The 19,066-nt window shown below is 40.3% G+C and overlaps 1 pseudogene; it reads right to left on the reverse strand.

Moving 5' to 3' along the window:
• Positions 1–216: 216 nt before the first annotated feature.
• On the reverse strand, positions 217–1,228 carry LOC109557016 (single-stranded DNA-binding protein 2 pseudogene; annotated as a pseudogene).
• Positions 1,229–19,066: the final 17,838 nt, after the last annotated feature.

Raw genomic sequence — 19,066 nt, forward strand, 5'->3', positions numbered from 1 at the left:
ATCATTTGAAGTTCAGTTGAGGGCACTTCTAAAGTGCTGCTCCATACAATTATTCGAATCATGTTTGGACCCACTTTCTTCACAAAATCGGGGATAGAGCAGGAAATAAAAAGGTTGGTTTGGTGTGACTGAGATTCCTTTAACTGTACACTGTGGTGAATAATTTTTTCCCGTAGTAGTGCTGTGAACTGCTGACTCACTGTGGTTTCTGTGAGGAGACTTGGTAATGGATCACACATTCATTGTCATGCTAGGGGAGGAACTCTCACTCTGAAAAGGATTCAAGGAATTTCCCCTCATTTCGCCGTCATCTCTTGGAGTGCCCGGCTGATCACTCAGGCTCATATTATTGGGGGAATTCTTGGAAATACTGTCCATATCTCCTGAGCCTAAAGAGCCATTCATGTGATGTGACTCCATGCCTCCTAATCCACCCATAGGACCATCTGATCCAGGGCCCATTGGAAAATTAGGCCTGTTAGGTCCTGGAGGTATTGCATTCATTAAAGTATACATATTGTCTCTAGAGTTGGTTGAATCTGCTGGACTAGGCATGAAGGGTGTTCCTGGTGGCCCTCCACCTCCAGGAGGACCTACATAATTCCCAGGAGATGCTGAGGAGTATGGTCTTGAATTGGCATTTGTTGGGTTTGGCCAAGGTCTACCACCACCTGGGCCCATGTTCATTCCAGGCATTCCGGGGCCACCCAAAACATTCCTTTTGGAGGAGTCATTCTCTGCATTGGCCTACCCATATTTGGATGACCTTGTTGTCGAGTTGGGTCCATTCCACTGGGAACTAATGGCTGACTTCCTGGGACACCTCCAAGTGCCTGGTTAGGTATCCTCAATGGGGGCCTTGGACCTCCAGGGTACTGAGGTGACATAAAAGGCTGAAAGAACCCTGGTGGTACAGGGCCTACTGCCATGCTATCTCCTGGGGGAATGTTTCCTAGCACTGGACTGGGAGCTGCTGCAGCACTGTAATCATGGAAGGCTTTTGCTTCACTTGAATGTCCACATGTTTCCCGTCTTTCTGGAGCTGCACAGTAGAGACCCCAAAATACACACCACCAAGAATGTAAGAATCCTGATGGCTCCCGCAAAGTGATGTTCTTTTCCCATCTTATCTCTGATAAAAAATGTTTGGGCTGATTTCTGAGCTCCTACATGGAGCAGATACTCATATACGTAGAGTGCTAACTTCTCCTGGGCCTGGCTGTCAGATGGGACGACACTGTTGTTACTCTAGCCTTTGCCGTACATGCTTGTGCCGAGAGCAGCTCCCGCTGTCACACACCTGTCAACCCATCACAGCCTCCCCGGGAACAGCCCCATCCCCATGGCGACCCATGCAACCACCAAGGATTGACATTTCTATATTGAATTTTTCCTTCTAGAAATATGGTTTACCTTTCCATAGTCATTTCCTGATCTTTAAGATTTTATCTTTTTCCTTATAGAGACCATGGACTTTAATACTTTTTACTAATTTTATCAACATAATTTACTATATCAATAACATAAAGAAACAAACCCGTAAGACTGTATCAATAGATACCCCCCAAGAAGCAGTGTGTGAAAATCAACAACCATTCCTAATAAAACTCTATGCAAAATAGGTATAGAAATAGAAATCTAAGTATAACAGTGTCCATTTGTCAAAAACTAACATCAAACTTATTAACTGCTAGAGTATTCAAATTAAGAACTAGACAGGGAGGTCCACTATTAGCATAAATATTTAACATTATTTTGAAGATTTTATCTGATTTGTTTATTCATATGGCACATGTTTATTGAGTGTTTGCTATGAACTGTTTTAGGTACAACAGTCTATAGAGCAATGAAAAAATATCTTGCCTTTGCAGAGCTTACAGCTGAAGGAATGAGGCAGTAAAGTAGAAAGAGTGGCATAAATATTTGAAAAGAAGAGATAAAATTATTTAGCTTTTCATATATGATTACACTTCTAGAAATCCTAGTCAATTAAAAACTAAAAATAGAAAATAAAGATACACAAGCTTTTTTTTAAAGATTTTTCTGATGTGGACCACGAAGTCTTTATTGAATATGTTACAATATTGCTTCTGTTTTATGTTTTAGTTTTTTGGTTAGTCTTGTGGGATCTTACCTCCTCGACCAGGGATCAAACCCGCATCCTCTTTGGTAGGTGAAGTCCTTAACACTGGACTGCCAGGAAAGTCCCTGGTACATAAACTTTTGAGAGTAGCAATGACTAATTTGAAATAGACATGATTAAAATATCCCTCTTATTAAAGTATTTTTTATTCATACTCAGATTCACAATATTTGAGTCCTAACATTAAAAGAGCAAGCAGATGTTCACAACATATGATCTCCCCAAACCACTTGGCCTAACCCATCCCATTCAGAGGACCCCTTGTGCTATGAAAGCTCATCCCCTGGAATGTGCAGTGGAAAAGCCAGCTATTTGTACATCCGGTTCTATTGTGTCCGTTCTTCTTTGTGTTTGGGGGCCCGTAACTGGTGTATTAAATTGAGATTGTGCAGTGACTTGCTGAATCAGGAGGCACAAGCCACCTGCTTTGGTTGGCAGGTAGCTCCTTCAGCATCCGTGCTCACACTTTAGGGAAGTGAAACCCTGGGGTCGTTTTTATTGAAGGCACAATTGTAGTCCATTTATACAAAGGGAGTCACAAGATTTATTCCTTGCAGATCCCAGAAACAGAGTGTGTGTAGCGGGGAACAGGGGCATGCACAGTGAACAAGGGGAAAGCCAGATCTCTGTCCCATGTTACAAACGAGCAAGAAATAGAGAGCAACGTAGCAAGCTTGGGGTAGAGGTCACCAACTGTTCTGGGGCTCAACACTCAGTAGTTATTTTAAAAGATCCCCACCTCCTAGAGTAATGAAAATAAAAAGAAAAATAAACAAATGGGAACTAATTAAACATAAAATCTTTTGCACAGTAAAAGAAACCATAAACAAAATGAAAGACAACCCACAGAATGGGAGAAAATAATTGCAAATGAAGTGACCCACAAGGGATTAATTTCCAAAATATGCAAACAGCTCCCAGCTCACTATCCAGAAAGCAACACGATCAAAAAATGGGGTGAATATCTAATAGACATTTCTCCAAAGAAGACACACAAATGGCCAAGGGGCATTTTGAAAAGATGCTCAACATCACTAATTATCAGAGAAATGTAAATCAAAACTGTAATGAAGTATCACCTCACACCTGTCAGAATGGCCATCATCGAAAAATCTACAAACAATAAATGCTGGAGAGGGTGTGAAGAAAAGGGAACCCTTCTCTGCTGTTGGTGGCAATGTAAATTGGTATAACTACTATGGAGATCAGTATGGAGGTTCCTTTAAAAACTAAAAATAGAGCTGCCACATGATCCAGCAATCCTACTAGTGGGCGTATATCCAGAGGAAACCATAATTTGAAAAGATACATGTACCTCAGTATTCATTGCAGCACTCTGTACAATAGGCAGGACATAGAAGCAAACTAAATGTCCATCAACAGAGGAATGGATCAAGATGTAGTGATATATACAAGGGAATATTACTCAGCCATAAAAAGAACAAGATAATGCCATTTGCAGCTACAAGGATGGACTTAAATATTGTCAACTGAGTGAAATAAGTCAAGACACAGAAAGCCAAATACCATGTGATATTACTTATATATGGAATCTTTAAAAAATGGTACAAAGATCCTATTTACAAAACAGAACTAGAGTTGCAGATGAAGAAAAACATGGTTACCAAGGGGATAAGGGGGCGGTAAATCAGGAGACTGGGATTGACTTATATACATTACTATATGTAAAATAGATAAATAATAAGCCAGGCTCTTCTATCCATGGAATTTTCAAGGCAAGAATACTGGAATGGGTTGCCATTTCCTTCTCCAGAGCACACCCCCACAGATCAAACCCACATCTCTTTCGTCTCCTGCATTGCCAGGCAGATTCTTTACCGGTAGCACCCTGGGAAGCCCATGCATAGCACAGGGAGCTCTCCTCAGTACTCTGTAATAACCTATATGGGAACAGAATCTGGAAAAGAGTGGATATATGTATATGTCAAAGCTATGGTTTTTCCAGTGGTCATGTATGGATGTGAGAGTTGGACTATAAAGAAAGCTGAGTGCTGAAGAATTGATGCTTTTGAACTGTGGGGTTGGAGAAGACTCTTGAGAGTCCCTTGGACTGCAAGGAGATCCAACCAGTCCATCCTAAAGGAGATCAGCCCTGGGTATTCATTGGAAGGACTGATGCTGAGGCTGGAACTCCAATACTTTGGCCACCTCATGCAAAGAGTGGACTCGTTGGAAAAGACCCTGATACTGGGAGGGATTGGGGGCAGGAGGAAAAGGGGATGACAGAGGATGAGATGGCTGGATGGCATCACCAACTCAATGGACAGGAGTTTGAGCAAGCTCCAGGAGTTGGTGAGGGACAGGGAGGCCTGGTGTGCTGCAGTCCATGGGGTCGCAAAGAGTCGAACATGAGACTGAGCAACTGAACTGAACTGATTCACTTTGCTGCACAGCAGAAACACAACATTGTAAATCAACTATACTCCAAGAAAAATCAATTTAAAAGAAAAAACTAAAAATAAAACATTCCCCAGGAAAAGCAAAACAGGAACTTGGCATAGGACTTCTAAGCTCAAGTCTTTATATGAATGTTCAGACTCTGGTGTGATGGGGTTGTCACACTGTAAAATGCCTAGGCAGCAACTCAAAATAATTGTCTTCTCATCACACCTTTAAGTATTTATTGAACTGCATGGCTCCAAGTTCTAGCAGAAGTAGAGGAAAGTTCATGCCCAACCTACACAACCCTCCCAGGGAAGTAAGCCCTTCTGTTTATGGGTATTCACATTTCCCCATCATCCCTCCTAAGTCAAACAAACAGAAGTCGGAAGATAATTCTAACATGCTTCCTGCCAAAATCATGCTTGAGAGTCATTGTCACTACATTGTTGAGTGAATGGTCAGGGAAGATTAGAGTCAAATGTATACCTTTAGGTAAAGGCCACTGTTTGAGACAGGAGAGTATAAGAAAAATGTAGGCTTATTAAATGTGTTTGCAAAAACAGTAAAATAATAAAAATGGAATCCAGCAGTATATTAAATAATACATTATGGGCTTTCCTGGTGGCTCAGACAGTAAAGACTCTGCCTGCAATGCAGGAGACCCAGGTTCAATCCCTGGTTTGGGAAGATTCCCTGGAAAAGGGAATGGATGGCTACCCATGCCAATATTCTTGCCTGAAGAATTTCATGGACAGAGGAGCCTGGTGGGCTACAGTCCATGGGGTCACAAAGAGTCAGACACGACTGAGCGACTAACACACTACACATGACTGAGTGGAGCTTATCTCAGGACTTCAGGGTTAATTCACCGTTAGGAAATTTATCAATGTAGTTCACCAGATTAAAAAAGAGAGAATATATCAAAAGAAGCAGGAAGAGAATTTGATGACATTTAAAACAGACGTCCATGAAAAAGAATTTACACATCTTTTAACAAAATAGGAATAGAGGGAAATTTCTTTAGCCTGATAAAGGATAACCACCAAACTCCTACAAGGAGGGGCTTCCCTGGTGGCTCAGTGGTAAAGAATCCACCTGCCAATGCAGGAGACACGGGTTTGATCCCTGGTCCAGGAAGATCCCACATGCTGTGGAGTAACTAAGCCCATGTGCCATAACTATCGAGCCTGTGCTCTAGACCCCAGAAGCCCAACTACTGAGGCCAGAGCACCCTAGAGCTCGCGCTCTGCAAGAAGGGGAGCCACCACAATGAGAAGCCTGAGCACCACAGCTAGACAGAGTAGCCCTGACTCACCACAACTAGGGAAAAAAAGCCCTCCCAGCAACAAAGATCCAGCACTGCCAAAAATAAACAAAACTGCACGTCCAAAAAAAAAAAAAAATCCTACAAGGAGGGTGGAGGGCTATAGTCCATGGGGTTACAGAGTCTACTTAGCGACTAAACAACAATGAACAGTAGTTAGTGGTAAAACTTTAGATGCAGTCCCATAGTCTCGTTAAAGTAAAGAACATGATAAAAGGCATTATCAGTGCATCTGATAGGCTGGCAATTCTTGCCTCATAAGTAAAACAAAAGGAGGAAGGCAGGGAGGAAGGAAACAGAAAGAAAAAGAAATGAGGCACAGGAATTAAGAAAGAAGAAAAAATGTGGAGAGGCAAATGAACGCCTACATAGAAAATCAAAGAGACTAAATGGGCATGCCATGAAAATGTAATGAAATATAGAATTCCATTCAGAAGAGCATAACAATATTGAGGAATAGAATTTTATGAGAACTAAAGAAAATAAAACATAAATCCAGACAAAATGGTGTAATGAGAGGCCCGTAAGAAAATATTTATAAACAAAAAGATTTTTTCAGGATATAAATCTGAGTTTGTTAACGTGTTAGTCACTCGGTCGTATCCAGCTCTTTGTGACCCCGTTGACTGTGGCCCGCCAGGCTCCTCTGTCCATGGAATTCTCCAGGCAAGAATACTGGAATGGGTTGCCATGCCCTTCTCCGATCTGCCTGACCCAGGGATTGAACTTGAGTCTCCCACACTGCAGATTCTTTACCGTCTGAGTCACCAGGGAAGCCCTGAGTTTGTTACCTCTTGTCAAAAGTTAAAGATGAAAGTACTCTTTCCCAGGTGACGCAGTGGTAAAGAATCCACATCTCCAGGGCAGGAGATGCAAGAGATTTGAGTTTGATTCCTGAGTCGGGAAGATCCTCTGGAGAAGAAAATGGCAACCCACTCCAGTATTCTTCCCTGGAAAATTCCATGGACAGAGAGGCCTGGCAGGCTAAAGTCCATAGGGTTCCAAAGAGTTGAATACGACTAACTAAGCACATTTTTTCTCCACATTCTTGCCAGCAATAGTGCCATACCCCCTTTTCATTTTTTGCCTGACAGGTGGAATGTCATATTGTTATTTTACTTTGAATTTCTGGACTAACAGTGAATTTAAGCATCTTTTCATTATTTCTTGGCAGAAAATTTTCTCCTCTCTGCTTTGTTTATTGAAATTGTTTGTTCATTCTTATATTGGATTAATTTTTAAGAGCTTTTGACATATTTTGAATACCAGCACACTGTCTTCCTACTTAGTGTATTTATTCTTTCTTTCTTTTTCCTGGCCGTGCTGCACAGCTTGCAGGATCTTAGTTCCCTGACCAGGGACTGAACCCAGGGCCATGGCAGTGAAAGTACCAAGTTCCAACCACTGGACTGACAGGCAATTCCTTACTTATTCTTTCTTCAGGATAATTTTATCCAATTATAAACACACCAAATCATATTGGGATCCTAATTGAAATTATATTAAATATGTACATGAATTTTGGGAGAACTAACATTTTATGATAGTAAATAAATTCCTAAAACATGATTCAAACTGTAAAGATGACTGATAAATTTGATATCAAAATGTTAAAAATTATTATGATCAAGATAATATTACAAAGTAAAATACAGGTGACAGGGAAATAAATATACCATATAAAGAACTAAAATTCTGAATACTTACTTACATATCAGTAGGAAAAACATAATCAATCCTAAGAAAATGAGCAAATAATATAAATAACAATGTATAGAAAAGAAATCCAAATGATAAAATATAAAAGACCCTCACTTAACAAAATGCAAATTAAAACATAGAAATACTACTTTTTCACCAATTAGATAATCAGAAATGAATTATTTGGCAATATCAACTGTTGGAGAAGGTATGGAGAAAGGTCCTTTATGGGTTGCTGATGGGAGTGTATGTTGAAGCAGGCCCTATGAAAACAACTTGATAACATCTAATAAAATTGAAAAATACACCTGCTGAATGACTCTATGACCTATAGACAATCACACATAGGCACAAGGAAACAGGTTCAAGGATGTTCACTGGAGCGTTATTTGTAATAGCAAAAAATTGATAATAGTCTAAATGCCCATCAAAGAGGAAATGAATAAATTAAATGCAAAGTATTATTACAAATGAATGCTACAAGGTGGCTAAAAGGAGAGAACCTAACATATAACACATTGTGGAGTGAAGAGGGCAAACCACAGAATGATATGAATGATGTTATAGCTTTTGTGTTAAACACACAAAACACATGAGGCATATGTGTACATGTATACATACACAAAATGGATTCATGATGGCAGTTGAAAAAGATTGTTACATAATCTTATTTATAATGGCACTCTGGGGAAAAATTCAAGGAATCTGTTAAAAATATACCCGAGGTAAAAGATCAAAAAAATCTGCCAATCCGAAACAGAATTAAAGCAAAAGTATGCTTTGCTGGAGTGAGAGGAATAACTTGGTCTCTGGAAAGGGAAAGAGGGTTGGAAGGAGTCATAATGGAACTTTAGCTTTACTGTGTGTGTGTGTGTGTGTGTGTGTGTGTGTGTGTGTTAGTCACTCAGTCGTGTCTGACTCTTGAGACCTTGTGGACTGTAGCCCACCAGGCTCCTCTGTCCATGGAATTCTCCAGGCAAGAATACTGGAGTGGGTAGCCATTCCCATCTCCAGGGTTAACTTTTATACTTTTAAAAAAGAAGAATATATATATTTATTGCTTCTGTAGTGAATTTTTAAGGTATACCAGAGACTTTGGGCTTTCAGATGGTAAAGCAGGAATTTCCCTAGCGGTCCAGTGGTTAAGACTCTGCTGTTAATGCAGGGAGCCCGGGTTCCATCCCTGGTTAGGGAACTAGATCCCACATGTGGAAACTAAGACCCAGTGCGGCCAAATAAATAAATAAAAAGTGAAAAAAAAGAAAAACATGGCAAAGCAAAAATATCCTAAGAATCTTGGAATTTGGAGGCAATGGCTACCTTGAAAGGCTGGACTGAGATGGACACGCTGAAAAAATCTGATTTAAATATAAACAGGATCACCAGGTATAACTAGATATTTGAGAAAAGCCACCAACATGATAGAGACAGAAATCCCCCTCCTCAATCAGACAGAAAAAGGTTTCTCACCACTCCTAAGTGAGATACTCAAGAGAATGAAAATATATGTCCAGAGGAAACTGGTACACAAATTCATAATCACCAAAAAGTGGAAAGAACCCATATGTCGATCAACTGATGAACAGATAAACAAAATATGTATAGCCGTACAATGGAATATTATTTGGCTGTGAAATTATTTGGCTGTGAAATGTAATGAAGTATTGATACCTACTATAACATGGGTGGGTGGACCTTGAAATCATCACATGAAGTGAAATAAATCAGACATAGAAAGCCACATATGATATGGTTCTATTTATACAAAATGTCCAGAAAAGACAGATTTATAGATTAGTGGCTGCCTAGAACTGGGGGTGGAGAATGGAAAGTAGCTACTAACAGATACTATTTCCTTTTTGAGATTATGAAAATATTCTAAAATTCAATTGTGTTGATGATTGCATCACCTGTGAGTGTACTTAAAAACCACTGAAATGATCAGTAAAAAAAAAAAAAAAAGAAAGAAGCACTGAACTGTATACTTTAAGTGGGTAAATTTTATGATATGTGAATTAAATCCCAATAAAGCTGGTGTTATAAAGTCATCTAAAAGGAAGCAAAGATATTGGAGAGCAAAGGGGAAAACTTCAGCCGTCCTCTTTTCACGTTTGGAACAAGCCCTTCAAAAATCCTATTTCAGACAACTCGTCTCTGCAGCCACGTTAGTCGCTTCCAGTGCCTTACTATTTTCATTCTCATTAAGATAATTTATAGGATTAAATTAATTACTGGAACTTTTTTTCAGTGAATGTCCTTCTTTTCTGAGTCACCTTCTGTTTTAGGGTCCCTGGCCTTGAGACAGTCTTCTATGAACTTTATGAAATGTGTCCTGTTCAGGCCTGCTTAGGCTAAAAATTAGTTTTAGAAAGTATAAATAATACCTATTTGTTATCTTAAAAATTAAGATAAAAATACATAAATAAAGTAAAAATATTCAATTTCACTCTTTTCCAGAAATAACCTTCCCTTGCATTTTGTTGTCTTTCCAGACTGCTTTTGTCCACATGCAACCAAAGGTATTTATTAAAAAAAAAAATCATGTTGTACAGACAGTATGGCAGCTTGTTTTCACATTCAGATATCTTGACTCTCCTTCCGTGCCAGCATGTATGGCTTACTTATAATACTTTATTGTGATGACTTTATAGTATTCCACAACATAGATCTATCATAAAATGTTATTTTTTCTTTTTTTTAACTTATTTTTATTGAAGTACCATGTTATATTAGTTTCAGATATACAATCATGAATTGCTTTTAGGGTTTTTTTGTCCTCTGCATGTGGGATCTTAGTTCCCAGACCAGGGGTCGAACCTGCACCCCCTGCTGGAAGCAGAGTCTTAACTACTGAAAGTTTCCAGGAAAGTTTCCAATCAAGAACTGTTTCACCATCCTCCTTAATGAAATGTCTACTGTTTTTACTATTACAAATAGTTATACAATAGATGGCTATTTTTGTACCTTTATGCACTTGGTCAGGTATTTCTATTAATAGAAATTTCCATTGATAATGTATCAGTATTCTCCTCTAATACGCCTCCATGCCTGTGTGCTCAGTTACTCAGTTGTATCTGACTCTGCGACCTCATGAGCTGTAGCCCACCAAACTCCTTTGTCCTTGGGATTATCCAGGCAAGAATACTAGACTGGGTTACATTCCCTCTTCCAGGGGATCTTCTCCACCCAGAGACTGAACCCAGGTCTCCTGCACTGGCAGGTGGATTCTCCAGCAGTGAGCCACCTGGAAAGACCCAGTCCCTCTCCAACACAGTGCATTATCAACCTTTCTAACTTTTGTCAAACTAATAGGGCAAAAGGCTTCGCTGGCCTGCGCTGGTTGTGAAACCTGATTGTGCACGTGCATGTGTGCTCAGTCACTTCAGGTGTGGCCAACTCTGTGCAACCCTATGGACTGCCCCCAACCAGGCTCCTCTGCCCATGGGATTCTCCAGGCAAGAGTATAGGAGTGGGTTGCCGCGCCCTCCTCCAGGGGATCTTCCCAACCCAAGGATCTAACCTGCATCTCTTATGTCTCCTGAATTGGCAGGCAGGATCTTTACTACCAGTACCACTTGGGAATGATTGTGCACATCTCTTCCCAATTCCACGTTCAGTGATGGCACCTTGGTAGCTTGAAATCAGTAGTTCAGTTCAGAAATCGGTAGTATTTACACCAAAAAATTGGCAAATGATACAAATTAAAAACACAGACACACAGGAAAGAAATATGAATAAAAACTGCTGTTCCAATTTTTAATTAAACTTATTTTGAGATAGGTATAAATTCACCTGCTGTGTATGAAATAATACATAATAATGGCAGAAACCAACACAATATTATAAAGCAATTATCCTCCAATTAAAAAAATGAATGAAAAAAAAAGCAAGATGCTGTGTATCCTTTACCCAGTTTCTCCCAAGGGGAACACCTTGCAAAGCTATAGTACACTGTCACAACCAGGAAAGTGACATTGATACAATCAAGATACAGAGCATTTTTATCACCTTCTGTTACCTATTTATAGCCACACCCACTTTCCTCTCACCCCCATCCACACCTTCAGTTCACTTCAGTTCAGTCGTTCAGTCATGTCCAGCTCTTTGCGACCCCATGGACCGCAGCACAACAGGCCTGCCTGTCCATCACCAACTCCTGGAGTTTACTGAAACTCATGTCCATTAAGTTGGTGATGCCATCTAACCATCTCATCCTCTGTCGTCCCCTTCTCTTCCTGCCTTCAATCTTTCACAGCATTAGGGTCTTTTCCAATGAGTCAGCTCTTTCACATCAGGTGGCCAAAGTATTGGAGTTTCAGCTTCAGTATCCGTCCTTCCAATAAATATTCAGGACTGATTTCCTTTAGGATGGACTGGTTGGATCTCCTTGCACTCCAGGGGCCCCCAAGAGTCTTCTCTAACACCACAGTTCAAAAGCGTCAATTCTTCAGCATTCAGCTTTCTTTATAGTCCAGCACTCACATTCATACATGACTGCTGGAAAAATCATAGCTTTAACTAGATGGACCTATGTTGGCGAAGTAATGTCTCTGCTTTTTAATATGCTGTCTAGGTTTGTCATAACTTTTCTTCCAAGGAGCAAGCGTCTTTTGATTTCACAGGTGCAGTCACAATCTGCAGTGATTTTGGAGCCCCCCAAAATAAAGTCTGTCATTGTTTTCACTGTTTCCCCATCTATTTGCTATGAGGTGATGGGACCAGATGCCATGATCTTCGTTTTCTGAATGCTGAGTTTTAAAACAACTTTTTCACTCTCCTCTTTCACTTTCTTCAAGAGGCTCTTTAGTTTCTCTTCACTTTCTGCCATAAGGGTGGTGTCATCTGCATATTTGAAGTTATTGATATTTCTCCCAGGCAATCCTGATTGCAGCGTGTGCTTCATCCAGCCTGACATTTCTCATGATGTGCTCTGCATATAAGTTAAATAATCAGGGTGACAATATACAGCCTTGATGTACTCCTTTCCTGATTTGGAACCAGTCTGTTGTTCCATGTCCAGTTCTAACTGTTGCTTCTTGACCTGCATACAGGTTTCTCAAGAGGCAGGTCAGGTGGTCTGGTATTCCCATCTCTTGAAGAATTTTCCACAGTTCGCTGCAATCCACACAATCAAAGGCTTTGGCATAGTCAATAAAGCAGAAGTAGCTGTTTTTCTGGAACTCTCTTGCTTTTTCGATGATCCAACGGATGTTGACAATTTGATCTCTGGTTCCTCTGCCTTCACTAAAACCAGCCTGAACATCTGGAAATTCACAGTTCACATACTGTTGAGGCCTGGCTTGGAGAATTTTGAGCATTACTTTACTACCATGTGAGATGAGTGCAATTGTGCAGTAGTCTGAGCATTCTTTGGCATTGCCTTTCTTTGGGATTGGAATGAAAACGGACATTTTCCAGTCCTGTGGCCACTGCTGAGTTTTCCAAATTTGCTGGCATATTGAGTGTAGTACTTTCACAGCATCATCTTTTAGGATTTGAAATAGCTCAACTGGAATTCCATCACCTCCACTAGCTTTGTTCATAGTGATGCTTCTCAAGGTCCACTTGACTTCACATTCCAGGATGTCTGGCTCTAGGTGAGTGATCACACCACCATGGTTAACTGGGTCATGAAGATCTTTTTGTATAGTTCTTCTGTGTATTGTTGCCACCTTTTCTTAATATCTTCTGCTTCTGTTAGGTCCATACTGTCTCTGTCCTTTATTGTTCCCATCTTTGCATGAAATGTTCCCTTGGTATCTCTAATTTTCTTGACGAGATCTCTAGTCTTTCCCATTCTATTGTTTTCCTCTATTTCTTTGCCCAGATGACTGAGGAAGGCTTTCTTATCTCTCCTTGCTATTCTTTGGAACTCTGCATTCAAATGGGTACATCTTTCCTTTTCTCCTTTGCCTTTCACTTCTCTTCTTTTCTCAGCTATTTGTAAGGCCTCCTCAGACAACCATTTTGCCTTTTTGCTTTTCTTTTTCTTGGGGATGGTCTTGATCACTGCCTCCTGTACAGTGTTACAAATTTCTGTCCACAGTTCTTCAGGCACTCTGTCTATCAGATCTAATCCCTTGAATCTATTTCTCACTTCTACTGTATAATCATAAGAAATTTGATTTAGGTCATACCTGAATGGTCTAGTGGTTTTCCCTACTTTCTTCAATTTCAGTCTGAATTTGGCAATAAGGAGTTCATGATCTGAGCCACAGTCAGCTCCTAGTCTTGTTTTAGTTGACTGTATAGAGCTTCTCCATCTTTGGCTGCAAAGAATATAATCAATCTGATTTCAATATTGACCATTTGTTGATGTCCATGTGTAGAATCTTCTCTTGTGCTGTTGGAAGAGGGTGTTTGCTATGACCAGTGCATTCTCTTGGCAAAACTCTATTAGCCTTTGCCCTGCTTCATTTTGTACTCCAAGGGCAAATTTGCCTGTTACTCCAGGTATTTCTTGACTTCCTACTTTTGCATTCCAGTCCCCTATAATGAACAAGACATCTTTTTTAGGTGTTAGTTCTAGATGGTCTTGTAAGTCTTCATAGAACCATTCAAATTCAGCTTCTTCAGCATTATGGATTGGGGCATAGACTTGGATTACTGTGATACTGAATGGTTTGCCTTGGAAATGAACAGAGATCATTCTGTCGTTTTTGAGATTGTATCCAAGTGCTGCATTTTGGACTCTTTTGTTAACTATGATGGCTACTACATTTTTTCTAAGGGATTCTTGCCCACAGTAGTAGATATAATGGTCATCTGAGTTAAATTCACCCTTACAGTCCATTTTAGCTTGCTGATTCATAAAATGTCGATGTTCACTCTTGCCGTCTCCTGTTTGACCACTTCCAATTTGCCTTGATTCATAGACCTAACATTCCAGGTTCCTATGCAGTATTGCTCTTTACAGTGTCAGACTTTACTTCCATCACCAATCACATCTACAACTGTGTGTTGTTTCTGCTTTGGCTCTGTGTTTTCATTCTTTCTGGAGTTATTTCTCCCCTGACCTCCAGTAGCATATATGGCACCTACCACCCTGGGAAGTTCATCATTTTTGCCTTTTCATACTGTTCTTGGTGTTCTCAAGGCAAGAATACTGAAGTGGTTTGCCATTCCCGTCTCCAGTGAACCATGTTTTGTCAGAACTCTCCACAATGACCCATCTGTCTTTGGTGGCCCTACATGGCATGGCTTATAGTTTCATTGAGTTAGACAAGGCTGTGGTCCATGTGATCAGATTGGTTAGTTTTCTTTGACTGTGGTTTTCAGTCTGTCTCCCCTCTGATGGAGAAGGATAAGCGGCTTATGGAAGTTTCCTGATGGGAGAGACTGACTGAGAGGGAAACTGGGTCTTGTTCTGATGGGCAGGGCCATGCTCAGTAAATCTTTAATCCAATTTTCTGTTGAAGGATGGGCTGTGTTCCGTCCCTGTTATTTGACCTGAGGCCAACTTATGGTAGAAGTAATGAAGATAATGGTCACCTCCTTCAAAAGGTCCTTAACTCCACTTAACTCCACTTAACTGCACACCTTAACTCCATATAATCCCTAATCTCTTCTCCATTTGTATATTGTTATCATCTCATCATGGCATCCAGTCCCACCACTTCATGGCAAATAGATGGGGAAACAGTGGAAACAGTGTCAGACTTTATTTTTCTGGGCTCCAAAATCACTACAGATGGTGACTGCAGCCATGAAATTAAAAGATGCTTACTCCTTGGAAGAAAAGTTATGACCAACCTAGATAGCATATTGAAAAGAAGAGACATTACTTTGCCAACAAAGGTCCGTCTAGTCAAGGCTATGGTTTTTCCAGTGGTCATGTATGGATGTGAGAGTTGGACTGTGAAGAAGGCTGAGCGCCGAAGAATTGATGCTTTTGAACTGTGGTGTTGGAGAAGACTCTTGAGAGTCCCTTGGACTGCAAGGAGATCCAACCAGTCCATTCTGAAGGAGATCAGCCCTGGGTTTTCTTTGGAAGGAATGATGCTAAAGCTGAAACTCCAGTACTTTGGCCACCTCATGCGAAGAGTTGACTTATTGGAAAAGACTCTGATGCTGGGAGGGATTGGGGGCAGGAGGAGAAGGGGACGACAGAGGATGAGATGGCTGGATGGCATCACTGACTCGATGGACGTGAGTCTGGGTGAACGCCGGGAGTTGGTGATGGACAGGGAGGCCTGGCGTGCTGTGATTCATGGGGTCGCAAAGAGTCGGACACAACTGAGTGACTGATCTGATCTGATCTGGTCATCTCAAGAACATTATGGAGATTGAATTATATAGCTTGTGACCTTTTGTGATTGGCTTTTTTAGCATGATTCTCTGGAGATTCAACCAGGTTGTTGCATATAACAATAGTTCATTTTTTAAAAACAGAGATGTAATTGACATACAACATTATATTTGTTTCAGGTATACTACATAATGATTTGATATTTGTATTTATTGTAAATGATCACCACAATAAGTCTGATTAACATCCGTCACTATAGTTATAAAATTTTTCTGTCTTGTGATGAGAACTTTTAAGATCTACACCCTTAGTAAATTTTAAATATACAATCAGTATTATTAAGTATAGTCACCATACTATACATTACATCCCCATGACTTATTTATCTTATAACTGGAAGTTTGTACCTTTTGATCCCCTTTCCCCACCCGCCAACCCCCACCAGCATCTCCAATCCTTGCCTCTGGCATGCTCTCTGTATCTATGACTTTGTTTGGTTTGTTTTTAAGATTCCACATATAAGTGAGATTATACAGTATTTGTTTTTTTCTTCCTGACTTATTTCAGTTAGTGTACTGCCCTCAAACAGAGTCAGACTTTATTTTGGGGGGTTCCAAAACCACTGCAGATGGCGATTGCAGCCATGAAATTAAAAAGATGCTTACTCCTTGGAAGGAAAGTTATGACCAACCTAGATAGCATATTCAATACATGAACCTTGAACTTCCAGATGTTCACACTGGTTTTAGAAAAGGTAGAGGAACCAGAGATCACATTGCCAACATCCGCTGGATCATGGAAAAAGCAAGAGAGTTCCAGAAAAATATCTATTTCTGTTTTATTGACTATGCCAAGGCCTTTGACTCTGTTGGTCACAATCAACTGTGGAAAATTCTGAAAGAGATGGGAATATCAGACCACCTGTCCTGCCTCTTGAGAAATCTGTATGCAGGTCAGGAAGCAACAGTTAGAACTGGACATGGAACAACAGACTGGTTCCAAATAGGAAAAGGAGTATGTCAAGGCTGTATATTGTCACCCTGCTTATTTATCTTATATGCAGAGTACATCATGAGAAACACTGGGCTGGAAGAAGCACAAGCTGGAATCAAGATTGCTGGGAGAAATATCAATAACCTCAGATATGCAGATGACACCACCCTTATGGCAGAAAATGAAGAGGAGCTCAAAAGCCTCTTGATGAAAGTGAAAGAGAAGAGTGAAAAAGTTGGCTTAAAGCTCAGCATTCAGAAAATGAAGATCATGGCGTCTGGTCCCATCACTTCATGGGAAATAGATGGGGAAACAGTGTCAGACTTTATTTTTTGGGCTCCAAAATCACTGCAGATGGTGATTGCAGCCATGAAATTAAAAGATGCTTACTCCTTGGAAGGAAGGTTGTGACCAACCTAGACAGCATATTCAAAAGCAGAGACATTACTTTGCCAAAAAAGGTCCGTCTAGTCAAGGCTATGGTTTTTCCGGTAGTCATGTATGGATGTGATAGTTGGACTGTGAAGACAGCTGAGCAGCGAAGAATTGATGCTTTTGAACTGTGGTGTTGGAGAAGACTCTTGAGAGTCCCTTGGACTGCAAGGAGATCCAACCAGTCCATCCTAAAGGAGATTAGTCCTGGGTATTCATTGGAAGGATTGATGCTAAAGCTGAAACTCCAGTACTTTGGCCACCTCATGTGAAGAGTTGACTCGTTGGAAAAGACTCTGATGCTAGGAGGGATTGGGGACAGGAGGAGAAGGGGACGACAGAGGATGAGATGGCTAGATGGCATCACCGGCTCGATGGACATGAGTCTGACTGAACTCCGGGAGTTGGTGATGGACAGGGAGACCTGGCGTGCTGTGGTTCATGGGGTTGCAAAGAGTCGGACATGACTGAGTGACTGAACTGAACTGAACTGAATTACCCTCAAGGTCCACCCATGAGTTTTCAAATTTGCAAATGGCAAGATTTCCTTCTTTTCATGGCTAAAAAAATATCCGTGTGTATGTGTTTGTGTGTGTGTGTGTAATATTTTCTTTATCCATTCATCCATAGAGGGACACTAAGGTTGCTTCTATATCTTGGCTAGTGTGAATAATGCTGCTATGCTATGGGGGTACTCATATCTTTTCATGTTAGTGTTTTCATTTTTTTGACTAGGTACCCAGAATTGTAGTTGCTGAATTGTATGGCAGTTCTATTTTTCATTTTTTGAGTAACCTCCATGTTGGTTTCCATGGTGGCTGCACCAGTTCGTTTATTATTTATTTATTCCTATTAGCAGTGCATCAAGGTTTCCTTTTCTCCAAAGCCTCACCAACACTTGTTATTTGCTGTTTTTTGACAATAACCATTCTAACAGGTATGGAATGTTATCTCATTGTGCTTTTCATCTGCATTTCCCTGGAGAGCAGTGATGCTGAACACCTTTTCATGCGCCTTTTGCCCATCTGAAGATCCTCTGTGGGAAAATGTCTATTCAGATTCTTGGCCCATTTATTAATTAGATTGTTCTTTTGCTGCGAAGTTGTTTGAGCACTGTATAAATTTTTTATGAGGTCTTTATAAATTTTGGACGTTAAGCTCTTATCAGATAGATAACTTGCATGTCTTTTCTCCCATCGAGTAGGCTGCCTTTTCATTTTGTTGGTTTCTTTTACTGTGCAATAGTTCGCTTCCTCTGACTGCTGCAATCCACCATGGTGTGGATGGACAGCAGTTTGTTTAATCACAGACTGCAGAATATCTGGATTGTTCTGACTAGTTTTGGCTCTTACAAGTAAAACGGGTATAAACATTTCTGTACAAGTTTTAGTGAATACTGCTCTCATTTTCGCAACTGATCCTGAGGCTGTTGCTAGTATTTATGACTTTCCTCTGTCACTTCTCATTCCTTTGCCTTAATCATAGCTGACATTTATGGAGTGTTTACTACATGCCAGACCCTGTCCCAAGTGCTTTATAAGTATTACTCAATTCTCAAAATAACCATTTGATATATGAACTATTATTACCCCCTTTTTACAGGTATGGAAACTAAAGTCGACACAGGTACACAGCTAGCATGTGTTAACACTCAGATTTAAATCCAAGTAGTGTGTAGGCCATGAAATGTTTGCACCTTGTTTTATGTCCCGGGATATGTTCTAGTGTCTCCTGTTTATAGCATATGGGAACTTGAATAGAATTTGTAACCTAATGTTGTATGAAAATTGTATAAATCTTAACTGTGTTGAATTGGTTCAAA

This window comes from Bos indicus, chromosome 3 (genome assembly GCF_029378745.1).
Source record: "Bos indicus isolate NIAB-ARS_2022 breed Sahiwal x Tharparkar chromosome 3, NIAB-ARS_B.indTharparkar_mat_pri_1.0, whole genome shotgun sequence".
Classification (NCBI taxonomy): domain Eukaryota; kingdom Metazoa; phylum Chordata; class Mammalia; order Artiodactyla; family Bovidae; genus Bos; species Bos indicus.